At 35.6% G+C, this 17955-nt stretch overlaps 1 long non-coding RNA gene across 2 annotated transcripts; it reads left to right on the top strand.

The window, feature by feature from the left end:
- Nucleotides 1-1629: 1629 nt before the first annotated feature.
- Nucleotides 1630-16067, top strand: LOC103102182 (uncharacterized). 2 transcript variants are annotated; one of them, XR_465439.3, is made up of 3 exons: nt 1630-1721; nt 8025-8294; nt 15950-16067. It is a non-coding gene; the product is annotated as an uncharacterized LOC103102182 (long non-coding RNA). The 2 variants fall into 2 exon arrangements; XR_465438.3 differs by having other exon boundaries at nt 1630-1765.
- Nucleotides 16068-17955: the final 1888 nt, after the last annotated feature.

Below are 17955 nucleotides of genomic sequence, written 5' to 3'. Positions count from 1 at the left end.
AGAATGTAAAATGGTATTCCTTGATATGTAAACTTATTCCTGGCTTCTTGCAAGAATCTTTCTCTGAAAGGCCATTGAAGGAACTGATAGAGTCTGAATACAAATTAAAGCATGTTCTTCACTTTACTTTGTCCAGGGATTTTTTTAATCATATAAGCTTTATGAATCTTTTTTTACATGATAAAAATGGAATTATAAATTGCACAGTAGGTAACACATATACAACCTATATCATATTACCTGCCCTCTCAGGGAGGACCAAGAAGTGGGAAGGAAAGAGAACAAGAATCACAAAATATCAGAAAACAATTTATCTCCATGTAATCAGGAAAAAAGTATAAAAAACATGAAAAAAACCTTTCATTGTCCCTGAAGTATTAGAACTTATTAATTGTATTTCTGGAGCAGTTATATGTGGGATGGATTCTTCTCTGATACCCTCTTTTGAATTCTATTACTCCCAATTTGCTCTATTTTTCTAAACATTCTACATAATTCCCTACCACATTTAGATTGTCTTCTTTTAGAATATTTTATTTTAACTTTTGACGAAAGACCAATTAACTTAAACCTATCTCACCAATTTCAATCTTCAGTAATAGTTCTTTTGGCTTATAAAGAACTTATTCATCTCGATTTTGCTTCCTTTAGAGTCTGCACTCAATTTTTAAAAAAAATTTATCCATGTATTCTTTAGTTCCATCTCTATGATCTTCTTGAAATTACCTTGACATCTTCCCCCATGGTGTACTCTTCTACCTCTTTCAAAATCTATACTGCTATTTCCTCCCATTAGAATATAGGTTACTTGACCACAAAGATTGTTTTGTTTTATTGTGTGTATGTCTCAGAATTTATCACAGAAACTAAAACAAAGGGCTTAACAAAGCATCTGTCCATATACCTGTCTGTCTGTCTATCTATCTCTCTCTCTCTCTCTCTCTCTCTCTATCTATCTATCTATCTATCTATCTATCTATCTATCTATCTGTCTGTCTGTCTCTCTGTCTGTCTATCTATCTGTCATCTATCTATCTTTCTATAACCATATCTATCCCCTCTGTCTAAATGGCCAATATCTTATTAATGTATGCTCTAGGTTATCAATTCTCTAATTTGTGCTTTTGACTTATTCTTTAAGAACTTTTAAATATCTTCCTCATAACTTTAACACCACATTTTTCATGCATTGGACTGGGGTTTCTATTTTATTTATTTTTCCACTCTCTGAACTTTTCTGAAAGTTCACACTATTGCTCATTTCCTTGCTTTCTTTTTTTGTAGCTGTTTAGTTTACTTTATTACATGTATTTATTCTTTTTTGGAGGAGATAAGGGAAGCTTGCCTTAGACATAAACAATTATTCAGATATCTTTGCCAAAAAATCAGAGCTGTGCTTCAAATTGAAAATATAGGGCCACAGAATTCTAAGAACAAGAGGTGGAAGGCACCTCCACATGTCATCTAATCTTCATTATGTAGATGAGAAAACTCATGGAAGTGAAGTCACATAGATAGTAAAAGTCAAAGATGTCATGTGAACTCAAATCCTCTGCTAGATATCTCCATTTGATCAAATTATTTGGCTTTCTTTTAAAGTACTATATATGGAATTGTCCTTACAGGGTACTAAATCTTCAGTCAATGAGTACAATGCCATTTGTGAGCACAAACATTTGGAGGACTCTGCTTTTACCAGAGGATTGTTCTATTTGGATAGGGTAAGGAATTCTTCCCAATAATGTCATAGAGATTACATCTTCAGGTGAGTAGATAGCTCTTTTTTATGTTCTACTTGACAGTTATCCCTGTGATCACATCAATCATGATAATTTGTATGGCTTTAACACATAGCTGGGAAACACTACATTTATGAAGAGACTTTAAGTCTACGTTATGTTTTATTGTTTTAATAGTTATTTTTTTAAATTGGCAAGTATATATATATATATATATATATATATATATGTTAATTTTAACTCTGTTAGTCCACTCAATTAGCCACGTGGATAAATGGTGTGGACTGTTGTAAAAAAAAGGTGGGATGTGGGATACACACACTACAAAAGAATTCTATTTCAATTTTCTTATTTTCATGAAGAATCCCTTTGTAGTATATATGCATCATTCTTGTTGAAATCTTATTCAGAAGAAAAATGAGGAGCATAACTAGTTTTTATTTTTTAAATTTATTTATTAGCTCAAACCCTCATCTAAGCACAATTATAAAGATACAATTATCTTTTGTTGTTGTTGTTTTGAGTTCCTCAAGAATGGTACAATAGAATTATTCTGACCATACTCCTTAACTGGCCTAGCAATAAAATTAAATAAATAGTAAAACCAAACTTGTTTTCTATTTGGGGAAGAAAAGGGCAGGGAGGGAGATAAGATTTTCTTGCACAGAAGGAGGTCAGGAATACAATGCTAAATAGTCAAGGTCAAAAACCATGCAGACAGGCCATGTATCTGTAAAGAATGGTAGAGTCCAAATGGGAAGCAGGAAGAAAAGCATGAATCATGAAAAGGAGTGATATTTTAGGCTGTTCCTGACTCAAGATGGTTCAGCATTTTAAGCTTGGAATCTGAACCAAATGAACAATTAACCATTTAAAAGTATGGAATGAGTAATTAGAAAAGATGCAGCATTACTTCTTTAATGGCTATGTTGGTGCGCTCATTAAATTTAAGGGAGGAACTACAGATATGCTCAGGCTTTTATACTTAGGCAACAAGGAAGCTACATCAGTAGTTCAATTCTTAAACCCTTGAACTGATTAAGTCTCAAAGATGGTTTCAGTTCCATTTTAAGGAGAAAAAAAACAGCCTAGCCATCTTGGAGTAAGATCTTAGATAATAATAGAAAAGTATAAGCAGGATATTAGGAAAACAAAAATAGTCCAGCCTACCTGGCAGGGATGCAACTAAATATTGCTTCTAACACAAGCCAAATCTAGCTTTGACCTCCTACCACGTCACAACTTTTAGATCTAGACAGAGTAATATCAAATGATTAACCTCACTCATTTCATGAAATGAAAGAGAAATTTAAGCTTAGTTGCATTTATCCAGATCCTCCCTTTCAATCTTGTCACAGTTCCTTTTAAGTCCTCAAATGATAGAGAACCTCTATTATCACTACAACCTATGGTGATATCTAGAGATCCTGGGGAAGTCAGTTTTTATGCAGATATGGGAAAATTTCTAACTAGAGGTAAAGGTAAGGAAATAGGCACTTATTATGTGCCTGCTGTGTACCAGGCCCTTAAATTGGATCTCATTTTTTACCTTGATTCTCTGACTCTTCAGTTTCCTCAACCATAAAATAATGGAAAGAGAGCTGTTAAGCTTTTTTCTTCAACTCAAAGGTTTAAGGAGAATAGAAGAAGACTATATTTCTAAGAGAAAACTGACATTAAAAATGATTTTGTGAACCTTTGTAGTGTGTGTATGTGTGTGCACATGCGTGCATGTGCATGTGTGTCCATGATTGTGACTGAATGTTTGTTCCTTCTTTCCTAGCTTCTAATCCAGAATAATGATACAAACACTGAAACAACACTATGCAAGAAGCTTCCTATGCTACTCTTGGCTAAAATGCTTAGGCCATCCTGGCTGATGGCAGAAATCTGATACCAGTAATACTATGCTTTGCAATCTATACCTACCACAAAGGATAATAAATAATAGCAATGGAAAAATCCAGCAACGACGACTTGATGCATATAGGAGAGATAACTGATTAGTCCGTTTCTCTTTTAAAGCTCTTAGAATCTTGGATGCTTCATTTTTCTTGGCTGAGTGGGGTGGGGCAAAACTGAGGGCTTCAGGGAGCACTTTTTTTCTTTTTTTTTTAATAATGATTTCATAGTTTGTTGCTGTCATGGAAAGAAAGCTAAGTAGTATAGAAAAATGAGGAGAGTAAGATAGAGCCTGATTAGACCCTATATCTAGAGTTTTAGATGCCACAGGTTAGAAGATATATATTGACAATTCAGAATGCATTAGAGGGTTACCAAGTGAAAGAAGAGCATTTCAGGGGAGCATCAAATGAAGGAACTGCAGCTATTTGCTATAAAGAATAGAAAGGCACAGGATGTCACAAGTATCTAGAGGACTGTCATATGGGCCAGTGGAAAGAATATTGAAATTTTTGAAAAATCTGAATTCTTTGCCTAGCACTCTCAGAAATTTGCTTTGTGACTGTAGACAAGTCATATCACTTTCTGCATCTCAATTTTCTCATGTCAGGTCCCTTCAATCAACAACTGCTTAAGGCTCCATGACTAATATTAGATTAGATTGGATAAAATATTTTTTCTAGCCCTTCCTATGTGTCAAACTCTGCACTAAGCAATGGGAACATAGTTACCAGCATAAAGATAATCACTATTCTCAAGTCTAAGGAGGAATAGACTATACACGAAAGGGAAGTGAAGGAGAAGTGGGTGGTTATCCACATAAGAATAAGGTGGAAAAGTCCAGAAGGGCAATAGCTGATACAGCTTAGAAGTGAGAGGGGGCAACTGGGTGGCTCAGTGAATTGAGAACCAGACCAAGAGAAGAGAGGTCTTAGGTTAAAATCTGGCCTCAGATACTTCCTAAATGTGTGACCTTGGGCAAGTCATTTAACCTCCTTTGCCTAGTAGCACTTACTGCTCTTCTGCCTTGGAACCAATACACATTATTGATTCCAAGATGGAAGGTAATGGTTTAAAAAATTAAAAAAAAAAGAAGTGAGAACAAGCATGAGTACTTCCTCAAGTAGAGGGTCAGGGAGAAATTGAACAATTGAAGGAGGAGGCTACAGGGCCAGAGATGTTTTTAGTATGTGGTTGAGGTTGCAATTTTCCCAATCTTAAGAAGTAGTATGAATAAGTAGAAGCTGCAGGGTTATATTTGAACTTGAGAAAATAAGTTTTCTAATTAGATCCATTTTACAGCCACACTGCTTAATTAAGTAGTGAGTTACCTTTAATTGGAAATATTCAAGCAAAGGACCATTTGTTAGGAATGATGAAGAAGGGAGTAATAAATTGAAGGGAAATTTGGCCAAGGTTATTTCTAAGGTCCCTTTTAACTCCAAGATTCATGGAACAGGAAAGGATACATTATCACAAGTATATGATTCTTCTTAAAATTAAGAAATCACACCATTTGGAAATGATGCATTAAACAACTCTATATGCCTTATAAAAGTCAAATTCCCTTTTCTGTACTCAAAACTTTAAAAAAATCCAAGATGACTGTGAAACTCTTTTATAGGGCCACCACAGGAAGGGGGAAGTTGGCAACTGAAAGCCTGGAGAGCTATCAAATCATATAATCTCTTTTAGCAACTTTTCATGGTGCCTGGAATTCCCACAATTGTCTCTCATTTTGCATAAGGTGTAGAAAACTCTTTTCGAAATGCAGTTGTGAAATATGAGGCATGCTTGGAAGGATATTTCCAAATGTAACACAGCAGAGTTAGAGATTGTTTCAATCAAGAAATGAAGAAAAGCAAAATCTACCTCACCCAAATCAATCAAGAAATACTCTCAGAGTATTCAGCAATATGTTAGGAATACAGAGAGAATTGAATGGATCTTTGTTCTCTAGGAACTTACATTATATCTAGGGAGATACTATTAACTCACATTAAAATGATAACCATACATAATATTTATTTAGCAATATACATTTTGTAAGGGATTTTGTATATATTTGCTCATTTTTGTGGGAAAAGAATGAGTCATTGAGTAAGGAGGCCTTAGGTTCAAGTCTCACCCCTGGGATGGAGCTGACTATATCTCCCTTGGCAAATTGTTTTCTAGTGCCACAAGCATTTCTTAGACCCACTTTCTCCAGACTTATTTCCCCCAAATTCCTTAATATGTACACTTTACTCAAGAAGCACTAAGGTCCTTTGAATCAATACTTTCTTAGGATTCTTTGATTTATTCTAGATTTGATTAAATAACTCATTAAGCACTTCTTATATGCTTATTTTAGTATATGAAGGCAGATATTTAGACCTTTTGTAAAGAGAGCATGGTCATTTATTGCTGGAGGAAATGAGACTGGATACAACCAAGTTTTATTTTTGGTTCAGTCTGAATCATCATTAAGAAACTAATCCAAGCAATGAAGTTTATCCCTCATGCTGTGTGGGATGTCCTAGAATGTTTCCTCTAACTCCTCACACATGGACACACACATCCATACTCCCACCTCACAGATTCTATGAGGACATTTCACTAGTTTTTGGACACATGAAAAAGGAAATTGTGGTGTGACTAATATTAATCCCACCCCCCACACTGTAACTTGACTTGGCACCTACTCAATGAGTCTAGAGGTGGGAAGGTAGAAGAATAAACTTCCAAAAAGCATCAATTTAGCATAACAGACTTTAATTCATAAGTGAACCAAAGATAACTCAGATAACTCCTAGGGTTTAAACCCTGTTTCCTTCACCTGGACAAATTATTTAATATCTTTGATCCTCAGTTTCCTCTTATGTAAAATGGTAATAATAATAACAACATATGGACAATATATTTCACAAGGTGATTAGAAGGAAATTAAATGGTAATGAATATAATTGCTGTTATTGAGACATTGTCTAAGATCTTAGAAGTTATCTTCACACATGTATTACATTTGAAATAAGTATGTATGGGTGTTTCCCTTTCAGACTCTGACAATTTTGTAGACTTTAAGTTGCAAAGACAGATGGTATGTCCTTCGAGGATCTAATTTACAAAGGCAGGAAAGAGGCAGACAAATAATTTACCCCTAGTACACAGATTATCTCAGTACCTTGTTTTCCAAGTGTCTATTTGCATGAAACCAATAGCAGAAACTCAGAAAACTGGATTAGGAATTTCTTATACTCAAATGTGCATTTGAATCTGTCATCTCCTGCTCTTAACACAATGCCTGGGACATACTAGGGGCTTAATAAATTTTGATTGATTGACCTCTGCAATTTGGCATTTCTCTTCATTGATACAAATCCCAAAGCATCAATGCCAAGCCACCAAGTACACCTCTCATCCATGTCTTTCCTGAAATTGATTTATAATATACTTTGCTAAATAATTTCTCCCTAGTTATTTTTCAGTGTACTTATCTAAAATAATACTTTACCCTTGGTTATTATGATAATGGCAACTAACTGGGTCCATCCAAGCAGTTGAACCAACTCAGTGCAAAAACAGAACAGCCCAATCTAGCACCTAAGCCATCATCTAACTCATATATCATTCCTATTAGTGAATTTCATGAGGACCTTTCAAGGGAGAGAAAAGATAGTGGGGCCCTATATTTCTGGAGAGAGAAAAAATATCAGCACCCTATAGTTCCATAATCATGAGTTAGCCCAGATTTCCATAAATATCTGCCTTTCTGGTATTTTATTTTTAAGTTTGTATCCACTCTTCCCCAAAGCTGCTGTATGTATTGATGGGAGATGGGCCTCCAGATTTATGGAAGGAGTGGTATATTATGATTGTTCTTATTGTGCCATTGGAATAAATATCTTAAAAAGAATGCTATAGTTAAGTAACAATACAAAACAGTTCATAATTAAGGAACCAAAACATCTATAGAAGTTGATAGAAAGTACAGACAGCAATCAGATAGAATAATCAAAGAAGGATGTATGAATAAAGTACAGTCTCATTTAGGCCTTCAGTTATCTGTGGGATTTTAATATTCAAGGGATAAGTACATTAGGAAATCTCTTTTATTCTTAATGTTGCAGCTAAAAATACTGCCATAAAATTAACATTGCTTAATTAGTCTCACATTCCAATTGTGCCCCTAACAGGCAATACCAGTCTCATAGAAAAATGCCCCTCCTGAAGTGTAAAATTTTGGGGGAAATTATAAAATTATATATATATATATATATATACATATATATATACATATATATGTGTGTGTGCATGTGTGTGTATATATTTATATGTATACATATATACACATACACACACATATTCAGTATCTCTTTCTAATCGAGAACTTTCTTTCCTTAGATTTTGGAAGCAGTATGAAGATGATTTACTGATTTAGGAACTGGGTGGAGCAGACCACAAAGGGATAAATAGAAAACATCTGGAATGAACTATTTGAGAGAAGCAAAGGGAAAAAAAGAGTATGGTTTGCAAGTGAAACAAAGTACAGATGATTTGGCTTGATTTAGGCCAAGCCAAACACACACATTAAACATTGCACTTGGCCACAGTGAATGGAGGGAGCAGTGGCCAACATTGCATCAGACACACATTGTGGATGGAGGAAATGAGGTTAGTCAAGCCAGCTGGGACATCAAAGGGGCTGCTCTTGAAGGGAAGAGTGGGAAAGGGTTCCCCCTTTGGTAGAGTTTGCAAAGTTCAGCCAAAGCCAGTCCAAGGGGAATATCTCCAGGAACAAACTGATGGGGGCTCCCTTTACCATAAAGGCCCTCTCCTGAAGAGTGTATGTAATGGAGAAGGCAATCTAGAGGGGAAAGAATGGGAGGGGTAGATTTTTTTCCTTTTCCAATTCTGGAGTCCAATATGCACTTATTTAACCCTATTCAGAAAGGTCAATAACAGGGAAGACTAAAGGGGGGAGGGGTTCTGTCGCTTCTCCCTTCTGGAGCCTCATTGTGAGAACTGTGTTTCTGTATCCATAGAGCATAGACTTTTGATTTGCCAAATTTCTGCTTAGAGGTATTTTAATGTAAACTGTTGGTCTTTTCTAATGAAAGAGAGTTTCACAAGAATTTTTATTAAGCTCCTGATATGTACAATGGACTGTGCCAGATCCTTGGAAAGATATATAAAGAAACTATAATGATGGAGTTCACAACTCAGTTCATAAAAGGATCATGGATTTGGAACAGTATCTTATGAGTTCTCTGATCCAATAGTATCAAACTCAAATAAAAATCAATCCCTATGGCTGCATATTGACCTAGAAAACCACAAATTTTCATTCTCTATACAATATTGTATTTTAATCTATTTTGTTAAACATTTCCCACTCATACATTTCCCACTTATATATTCCCATTTATCTGGTTTGAGAAGCACTTAGGGATTTGGAGGAGTGGTTGAAGTTGTGGTTCACATGAACCTGAATTTAACATCGCTAATCCAACTCCTTTTTATTACAAATAAGGGGAAATGACTTGCCAAATTTCATACGCATAAGTGGCTAAATCAGAACTCAGAGGTCATATGAATCCAAAATCCCACAAATGTATAGTTAGACAATAAGCATTCATTAAGTATTTACTCTGCTGAAAAGGTTAAATATAATTCTGTTTGAATATTGAAAAGTATACAAGAAAAGCAAGTGGTAGGGGGTACCCAATTCCCCTTATCTTTCCCTATAGATGCTCTCCCCACTCTGGCCCTCAGAAAAACTATCAAGGACTACAAAGGAAAATAATAGAACTAGTAGAAACATTAGAGGTATCCTTTCCTCCTCTCCTGACCCCTTGATAAACTCTTTCTCTGGGATATTTGACTGCCCATAAGGGTTAGATGAGATGAGATTCAACAATTACATTCCTTCTAATGAAATGGAGAACTAAGGGGTAGAACAAAGATGGCGGCTTAGTAGCAATGAAAGCTGAAACCTCTCTGTCAGTCCTTCCAAAATAATCTCTAAAAAGCACTGAAAAACAAGAGTTAAAAATCAACATCAAGACAGAATAATGGGGCACTCTTGCTGAATACAAATTGAAAGGTAGGCAGAGATAATCAATTTTCATTGAATAAAGAGAAACCAGAAGTAAAACTGCATACAAAGGAGAGCTGGCCAACCATACCACTGTGCCAGGTTCTGAGCCTGAGCATAGGCCAACTTCAGGATCCATAGACCCTGCCTATACCAACAACAGAGCCCAAACCCCAAACCCACCACTTGAGGTCCCAGGCTCTGGCACCACCCCACAATGAAGCCTGGAAATCCATAGTGCTTCATCTATTCAAACCTGTGCTATGGTGAAGACCTAGCCCTAGGGTGAAATAGCTTATGGTACAGAGTCCTGCAAGTCATCAGCAGGGTAGACAGAATCATCAGCTTTCAGAATTCTCAGTGTATATGCAAAAAAAAAGTTGGGAGAATGAGTAGACAGTAAAAGAAACACCTAATGCTAGAAAATTTCTATGGTGACAAAGAGTGAAGCACAAAGTCAATAAGAGACAGTGAAATTCAAGCAATCCCATGCAAAACTTCATAGGAAAATGGAAATGGGTCTCAAGCTCTGGAAGAACTCAAAAATGAATTCAATAGTCAATGTATATGGAAGAACATGGGGAAAAAAATAAAAGTAATATAAAAAAATAACAGCTTAAAAAGCAAAACTGGTCAACTTGAAAAAAAGGCACAAGAATCTATGAATAAAAGAGTTCCATGAAAAGTAAAATGGACCAAATGGAAAAGGAATATCAAAAGGTCCTGGAAGGAAAACAGTCTTTAAAAATTAGTATTGGATAAAAAGAAGCTACTGACTTCATGAGACATCAAGAAACAATAAAAAAAAATCAAAAGAATGAAAAAAAGAAGAAAATATGAAATTTCTCATTGATAAAACCAATTGAACTGGAAAATAGATCAGAGGAGAGACAATAGAAGAATTACAGGACTATTTGAAAGTCATGACCAAAGGGGGGGGGGAAGCCCACACATATCACAAGAAATTATCAAAGAAAACTGACTTGATATTAATTTTAAAAAATATTTAATTAATCAATTTAGAAAATTTTCCCTTGGTTACAAGAATCATATTATTTCCCTTTCCTCCCACCATTCCTTCTTGTAGCCAATGCCCAGTTCAAATGGGTTTTTACATGTGTCTTTGATCAAAACCTATTTCCATGTTGTTAATGTTTGTACTAGGGTGATCATTTAGCTGACTTGATATTCTGGAATCAGAGTAAAATAGAAATTGAAGGAATCCACAGATCACATCTTGCAATAAATCCCCAAATGACAAATCCCAGGATGTTATAGCCAAGTTCAAGAGTTCCCAAGCCAAGGAGAAAAACTGCAAGGAACCAGAAAGAAACTATTAAAATATCATGATGTCCCAGTCAGGATAACACAAGATCTGGCAGCTTCCACATTGAATACCAAAATGCTTTGTTTGATATCATATTCTGGGAGGTAAGGGAACCAGGTTTACAACCAAGAATCACCTTCCCATCAAAACTATTTTTTAATGGAAAGTATGGTCATTTAATAAAATAGAAGATTGCCAAGCATCCCTGAAGAAAAGAACAGACAAAAATAAAAGTTGATTTCCAAAAATGGAATTCAAGAGAAGCATAAAAAAGTAAATAATAAAAAAATTAAGGGCTTCAATTATTTATATTCCTATAAGAAAAGATATTTGTAACTCTTAAAGATTGTTATCATTATCATAGTATTTAGAAGTATATATAGACAGAGGGTATGGTAATAAGCTGTTTAGGATGATATAAGATGAACTACCAAACATTATACTACCTATCCTACTTCATTGCTCCTACACTGTCATCTGATATACAAACAAAATACCTCTGGGCTTTTTTTTTGGCACTACAACTCTGCAGATATGACCAAGCCATTCTACCCTTCCTACAGCTAAATTGTATTTTATGCCATGTATCAGAGATGGCGATCTCTTTAATAATAGAGATTGTTTAATCTGAATATAAAGAGAAATAGATGCATATGCATCTCTCTCTCTCTCTCTCTCTCTCTCTCTCTCTCTCTCTCTCTCTCTCTTTCTCTCTCTCTCTCTCTCTCTCTCTCTCTCTCTCTCTCTCTCTCTCTCCCCCACCCCAAGTGTTTAGCACATTGCTTGGCACATAATAAATGTTTGGCTTTTTTTTTCATTCATCAAAAATGTTATGAGATCTAATGAAGAAAAGTTATATTCACTTGGAGGGATAGGGGAATACTTCAGAGAGTAGATTATATTTGAACTGGGACCTGACAAAGGATAAGATGTAAATAGATGGAGATGATGAAGATTATTTTCCCAAAAATTTAAGAAAAGTGAAGATTTAAATGTGGTAGGAAGTGTGACATGTACAGGAATCATTATAAATATAACCAAACTATAAAACTGTATAAGAAACCAACTATATTCACTTTTCAGTTCCATTTTTATAGAATTTGAGCTTTAATAAAATTTAAATTGCAAAGTAATCTTCCATTTCAACCAATATATGTCATCTTCTTTAACCCTAAACCAGAACAATTGGGTCTTTGCTTATTTTGCCATCATCAGGTTGTTGGTTTTTTTTTTCCCTTTGGCACTGGGCCTCAGTTTTTTTTTTTTTATTAAAACGTGGGGTAGGACTTGATGATCTATAACCCTTAACATTCTTTGTTTCTTATCCTAGGTCTTTATTCAAGTTACCCATGAGTGGAATCAATTCTCTCTGGCTGGTCATCTCTCCCTTCCTCTGTCTGTCTATCCCAATTTAATATTAATGTTCAGCTTTGTCTCTTTCATGAGCCTACAGTATTTCAATTCACTATGACCTACTATTTTAGCTCCTTTCTTACTGCACCCTCCAAAACTTGATGATCTACAATTGAGAATGTTCCTTATGGTCACAGGACTCGGTATCAGAAGGAATATAGGGCAATTCCTTTATTTTACAGAGGGGAGAAATGAGACTCAGAGAATAAATGATATGTCTCAGGTCACACAGGTAGTAAGTAACAGAGGCATATTTTGAACTGGAGTCTTATAACTGCAAATCCAGTGCTCTGCCTAATAGTTCAAGTTGGTTTATAGTAGTCTATCCATTTGTATTTTATTACCCTCAGTAGAGAGTAAGGATGACAAGGGTGAAGACAATATCTTTTATTGCTTATGTATCCTCCAAAGACTAACATAGCAGGGCTCAGTATGTGTGTAGGAGGTTTAATTCAGATAGCAAACAAAAAAATGAGATTTCCCATAATCTGATGGATGGAAGCTAATAACATTCACAAAGGGAAACTGGCTCAGGCATATTTTGTAATGGGCAGATTTCCAACACTGTGCTGTCAGCACCCACAATAACATTTCTGAATTCCATGGGAATCCTGGGGTTGCAGAATTGGTCAATGTCTTTTTCACAAAAGAAGTTTTAAGATTGACAATGATTCTCTGATCTTATTTTGGCTGGGTCAGAAATCATTAAGATTCTGTGAATGTTGTGTTTGCTACTATCATTTGCTGAGCAATGACAGGCTTCCTAGAGCCTGCCCAGGTCCAAGAATATAAGTATTCATGCTGCATATTATTTCAGAAAGCACAGAAAGTGTAACAAGGGAAGAAAACAGCTAAAATAGTGATTTGGGCTTTACAGTGGGTTAAAGGGCATGTGGGTATGTATTTTGTGAGAAGCAATGTGGAGTGATGGATAAAGTGCTGGCCTTGGAGTCAAGATGAGTCAGATGAGAGTCCAGCTAATGATGAAAATTATCTTTATGGCAGCGAGCAAAGCACCTATACTCTCAATACTTTAGGGAACTCCACAACTTTAAATTAAAGAAATGTCAGTCATTCAACTAGCATGAAGTGTTTAATGTTAAGTACCATTCTATACTCTGAGGATACAAGTAGAAAGAAACACAGTCCCTACCATCAAAGAGCTTACATTTGAACTAGAATCGGGAGAAGGAGTTTCTATATGATTTTCTTATTCTAATTTAGACTTCTTTTCAACTTCACACACAAATCAATAAAATGTATCTCATACTGGAAAAAGGATGGGATCTAGAGTCAGGGAACCTGGCCTCAAAACCTATGCTTTTTTATTATTTATTATTATTATTTATTATTATTATTTGCCAAACTATTTGACTTTGTTTAGTAATAAAGTAGGATAATTATTTCAGAAAGAAGAATGCAGGTCTGCAAGGGCCTGGCCAGGTTGAGTTGCCAGTGACATGGGCATCAAGGACATCATTGAATCATTAAAATGTGGTTGTCATTAATACCATAGTAAAGTATTTTCAGTTGTTTTCCCAGTTCCTTATCTCAATGCTTCTCTGTTCTTGATCATTTGTTTGTTTCTTCATGTGTAAAATGAGGGAGAATTCTTCAAGCTTTAAATTCCAGTATCATGTCATTCTGGATTGGTTCAATGGGGTGAAGGCTTTTGCTTACATAATTCACAGAAAATAATATAGAACCAGCCTCAAAACCTTGGGAAGTCTCTCACCAAAATTGATGTGAAATAAACAAAAGGTGCGGGAAGCATCTTCTTTCCAAAGACTAAGCAATTTCTGAAGTTATCAAAGGTGGTAACAGAAACTAAAACTGCTAAAAGGGAATCTACATGAAATCTACGGCTTCAGATTGTCTTCATCTATTTTCCCAAGAAACCCTAATATAGTTATGAAACTACAATCACCATAATATTAGAGAATGATCTTGGCAAATGAGTGGAGCCCTCCTTATTCATTATATTCAGGAGAAATGTATTAAATTGGATGAATCATGAGATAGAACAACTACATCCTAGGGGAAACTAAGTAATAGAGTGGATATAGTACTGGGTCTGGAATCATGAAGACCTAAGTTCAAATCTAACTTCAGACACTTATCCATGTGACCTTGGGAAAGTCACTTTACACTGTTTTGTCTTGGTTTCCTCATCTATAAAATGACCAGGTGAAGGAAATGGCAGTATCTTTGAAAAGAAAACCCCAAATTGGGATATAAAACATAACTAAACAAAAAATTGCTTAGGAATATGGAAAGAGGCAGAGATGATATGTAATTTGGTAAGGAAAAGGATAGAGATGTTATAGCCAAAGCTACTAAAGACCCAAAAAAGAAAGTCCTTGCCATCAAAGTCATTAGCACAGTCAAATGGCTCATCAACAGAAACTGATATGATGTTATCAGTGGGAAAAAACATTAAAAGAATAGTTGTTAAGAGCTCTTTGCTGCTGTAACCTAAGGACCAGGAGATCTGACCTGCAGCTAAAACTTCCCCTATGTGTTGTCTCCTCGATTACAGTGTGACCTTGAGATCAAAGAATGTCTTTATGTTCTATTTGAGTCCCCAGAACTTAGCGTAATGCTTCACACATTGTAAGTACTTAATAAATACTTCATTTATTCAAAAATAATAGCATGTTGTCTACTGTCTTGGAAGAAACCAGCAACTTATGTCATTTCCTTTGAGAATTTGCTTGCAGATAATATGGAGTTAAGGACAATATGGAGTTATTATCTTCTTTTGGATTTGCAATGTGTATATGATTCCATAATATTTCTTCATCATTTATGTTTTCTTCTCTTCTGTTTGTTAATTTATTCATTTTTTCCAGGCTTATTTTCTAAATTTGTCTGGACGTTTCTGACATCCTTTCTGATAGAATAAGTAGAGACATCTATGACCTTGGTCAGTAGTATTTGAAAGCTTGGTAAGAAATCAAGAATCTCAATAGTGAATGACCATCATGCCAGGCCCAGAAGTTCTATGCAATTTTGAATATCCAAGAACAATTTACATGATGTGGTTTGCTCCAGGGTACTCTACTGGTTTCTGCTCTTTTGTTTGTTTCCTCCTTTGTTAAATGAGGAAGCATCCTTCCAGGTATAAACTCTAATATCATATCATTCTGACTTGGCCCCGTGGAAGTTAGGGCTTTTGCTCAGAAAACTCATGAGACAATCTAGCTCCATCCTCACAACCTTAAGGAGTAGCTCACCACAAATGATGTGAAAGAAAGGAAAGCTAAAGGAAGAATCTTGGATTCTAAGCCTAAGGAAACCTTGGGGTCATCAATACTGGTAACAGAAAATGGAGCTACTAAATATGGATCTACATGATATTCAACATAAGAACTCAAAAGACTTCAGACTGTCTACATCTACTTTCCCAACAATCCCAAATATTGTTATAATTCTATAGTGCTTAGGCTGTCTGAAATCCCTGATCATTTTATTCTGTTCTGACTACTTCAGGTTTCTGAATCCTGCATTCAAATCAGAACAACAAAGCTGCAGGCTGTGGGCATTATTTGTGTTTCCAGAATGGATCTGAGAGTGTGAGTGATCCTGGGTGAGATAAGGAAAGCCAATCTTTAAGGTAAAAAAATAGTGATAGAATTAGGAAAGTATCCTGTAGTCTTCTTGGAGGCCAGAATCATGGCTTAAATCTTTCCTGTGGTATATTTATACCATCATTGTTCCCTTTGTGTTAAATGCAGCAAATTTATCCTGGAAAAGTAGAAATGCTTCCCTATCTTCTTGACTATTTCTTCATCTTTAGGAGAACAATTAGTTGGAATTTGCTCTAAGCAGAAGCCACATGATCAATTTGCTGTTTTTCAATCATGTCTGATTCTCCATGACCATAGTTGAGGCTTTCTAGGCAAAGATACTGGAGGGGTTTACTATTTCCTTCTCTAGCTCATTTTACAGATGAAAATAAGTGAGGCAAACAAAGTTAAGTGAAGGGTTACACCACTAGTGTTTGCTACTGGATAGGATCTCATTAAGAAGAATTTTCCTGATTCCAGGCTTGGCACTTGATCCACTGTGCTACCTAACTGCTCTGTATGACCTGTAAGGGTTACAAATTAAAGTTTGGACTAAATTTAAAAGAAATGTGGTTTATTACTCAAGTCAGAATGACTTTATAGCACTTTATTTATAAAATGGAGGGAAAGAGTGAAAGTAGAGAAATGAGAAAGAGGGCATAGTAAGAAATCTAGATTATCAAGCTAGACTATTTGCTAGACTAGTAGTCCTCCTGACTACTCCAGCAAGGCTCCAGAAGCCCCAGTCAGAGGGCCTAGGGGTAAATTAAACAAGAGCTCCAGCCATGAGGACTCCTCCTCCAAGATGAGGGAGGGGGCCTCCCTGGACATTAGTCCATTCAGGATCCAGGAAAGGATTCAGCCTTTTTAACTCACTCACATGGTACTTGTAAAGGAAGATTGAAGAGCAGTCTGAGGTCCTGAGCTGGATCTCCTTAAAGGTCAAGTTCAAAGGAAGAAAAAGCTGGTCACAGGAAGTTTTTCCCACTTTCAAAGACCATTCACTTCATCACTTCCTATCCCTGCCTTCCACTTCACGTGGACCAATTCCAGCTTTAGCTTTGCTTTGGGGATAATCAGTCTTTTTTGATTTGTCACTCGCTATAGCACTCATGGGTCACAAATCTCCCCATACTTAAGGATAAGTCAAGTGTGCATGCTTCTAGTGATTAAATCTAAAAGTGGGCAAGGGGAGAATTAATCCCATCTTCACAGACCAAGACCAGAAACTGTGTCGAGATGTCTCAGAAATTGCTTTTCTCTGCAATTACATATAACCAGATCAAATATGTGATAGCCTTCATCCAAAATCCAGAGTGAAATTTGTTTCTTTAGCATTATAATACTTTCCCTCTGAAGTCTCTTATAATTCTGAGATTTCTAAATCCTACAAAATATTTCCCATGATGAGCTTTTATACTTCTAGTTGTTGATACATAGTAGGGAATAGCCTAACTTCTTAGAAATAATGGAATTCATCTTACATAAAGGCAGCAAAAAAAACACTTTTGAAGAGTGCCACATAGAACAATGGCTTTTGTTTTTATCTATACCTTCACAATCACAATTCAGTAATCTAGGCTGCTAAGGGAGACAGTAGCTAATGTTGGTGTTAAAATCAGGAAGACTATATTTCAAATTTCACCTCATTTACTTATTAGTTCTGTGTACCTGCATCAGTTAATTAATCTCTCCTAGCCTCAGTTTGCCTGTCTGTAAATTGGAGATAACAACAGTATCTACCTCACACAGAAGTTTATATATATATATATATATATATATATAGTTCTTTGAAAACATTAAAGCACTATATAAATGCTTGTTATCTTAAAGTAGTAAAAAGAATGCATTATTCAGCATGAGTTCTACAATAATTAGGAGTCAGTTTTTATTCTCCAATTATTTCTAACAAAGCCTCAGTTTCTCCAT

The sequence above is a fragment of the Monodelphis domestica genome, chromosome 3, assembly GCF_027887165.1.
Source record: "Monodelphis domestica isolate mMonDom1 chromosome 3, mMonDom1.pri, whole genome shotgun sequence".
Taxonomy (NCBI): Eukaryota; Metazoa; Chordata; class Mammalia; order Didelphimorphia; family Didelphidae; genus Monodelphis; species Monodelphis domestica.
This window is presented reverse-complemented; position numbering and strand designations above follow the sequence as displayed.